At 37.5% G+C, this 1844-nt stretch overlaps 1 protein-coding gene across 2 annotated transcripts in view; it reads left to right on the top strand.

Moving 5' to 3' along the window:
* clec14a (C-type lectin domain containing 14A) overlaps positions 1 to 284 on the top strand; it is a 12409-nt gene extending 12125 nt beyond the window's left edge. For both annotated transcript variants that reach the window (XM_014022132.1, XM_014022131.1), the window contains one exon: positions 4 to 284. The gene's annotated coding sequence lies outside the window, so the exon portion shown is untranslated. The remainder of the gene's footprint in view (positions 1 to 3) is intronic.
* The last annotated feature ends 1560 nt before the right edge of the window (positions 285 to 1844 follow it).

The following is a 1844-nucleotide window of genomic DNA, read 5'->3' as shown; positions in this document are numbered from 1 at the left end:
CAGTTTTATCAGAACCAAACTTTACAGTTTTATCAGAACCAAACTACAGTTTTATCAGAACCAAACTACAGTTTTATCAGAACCAAACTACAGTTTTATCAGAACCAAACTACAGTTTAATCAGAACCAAACTACAGTTTTATCAGAACCAAACTGAAAGAGCTTTTTATCACAACGGTTCAACCAGAGAAATGTGGAGAATTTGTTTATCTCTTTCTGCCTTTGTTTTTATTTATTGTTGAATTAAAGTATTAGATAAAGAGAGGCACAATCGGTTCGTTAAACCAGAACACAACATTTAAATTAGATTTTTGTTTCTTTTTTACAGAATAAAATCAATTCCTTTGATTTGTTTCAGTTTGACTCATGAAGTCAGAAAGAGTTTATTGTTGCATCGTCAGCAGAATTTCAGGGTCATGATGACTTTAATGATTTATTCGTCTTTAAAAACACTTTTTGTTGCACTTAATGCTTCAGACATTTTAAGCATCTGTTTTTTGTGTCATTTAATTTTTTTGTCTTTTAGATTTTTACGGATCGTTTTGTTTTAAATCAGTTTTAAATTTTATTTTAATGATTTTTCAGATTTAATGACACTTTGGTTGATGTTTAATAAAGTTTTAATTTGTAAAATCTCCTGATTCTCCTCAACTCTAACAACTCAGGCATTTCAAATGTTCTCTTGGATTAGATTAGATTAGATTAGATTAGATTAACAGTTTGTTTTGTTTTTCATTAAATTGATGATAATAAACATAAAACAGCAGATCAACAGTCAGGAGGTGACACTGAGTTGGACTGATCTGACCGGTTCTGGTCCTAAAAGAACCAGAAGATGTTCTGGTTCTGTTTGGTTCTGATCCAACAGAACCAAAAGATGTTCTGGTTCTGTTAATTTTAGTCTACCACCATCTGGTGGCAGCAGCAGGTCTCTGCAGCTCCTGGAGGAAACAGGAGGTTTTCTGGACTGAGATCAGAACCACAGAGGTTCTACTGAAACTAACTGCTGAGGAACATTTTACCAAACATTAGTTTGTGTTTTGATATATTTGGGTTTTTGTGGATTACAGATCCTTGCTTTTAAAATAATTCTTTTATAATCATTCCACACTTGAAATAATAAAAAATAACTGCATGTTTACCTGCCACAGGTGTTCTGCACAGATCTGTTCCTCTGTAGGATTTATCCATGTTTTAGTTTGATCCTGTGGAAACAAAAAAAATCATTCAAGTTGTTTGAATGATTTGATCATCATCATCATCATCATCATCATCATCATCATCATCATCATCATCATCATCATCATCATCATCATCATTTCCTTGACTTGTTGCCATGGAGGCAGAACAAATATTACCCAACAACCTCCATCACCGGAACAGGTGAGGACATAAAAAGGAGTCAGGTGTCCTCTGATAACTGGGGACACGTCTTTGATGAGTTCTTTAGTTTTGACCTCGAGGATCAGGTTTGACAGAGGTGGACCACCCAGTTCAGGTTCTTGATCTGAGACAGGAAGGAGTCATGATGTCCAGGAGGGCATGGACTTGCAGCACTTATCATGTCCTCAGATCCTCGCACAGTGTCCTCAGAGGAGCTGAGGACAAGATGAGAGGAGCTGAAGACATGATGAGAAGAGCTGAGGACAGGATGTGAAGAGCTGAGGACAGGATGTGAAGAGCTGAGGACAGGATGAGAAGAGCAGAGGACAGGATGAGAAGAGCTGAGGACAGGATGAGAAGAGCTGAGGACAGGATGAGAGCTGAGGATGTGATGAGAGGAGCTGAGGACAGGATGAGAAGAGCTGAGGACAGGATGAGAAGAGCTGAGGACAGGATGAGAA

This window comes from Austrofundulus limnaeus, unplaced genomic scaffold (genome assembly GCF_001266775.1).
Source record: "Austrofundulus limnaeus strain Quisiro unplaced genomic scaffold, Austrofundulus_limnaeus-1.0 Scaffold318, whole genome shotgun sequence".
Taxonomy (NCBI): domain Eukaryota; kingdom Metazoa; phylum Chordata; class Actinopteri; order Cyprinodontiformes; family Rivulidae; genus Austrofundulus; species Austrofundulus limnaeus.
The sequence above is the reverse complement of the archived record's forward strand: the minus strand, read 5'-3'. Positions and strand labels throughout refer to the sequence as shown.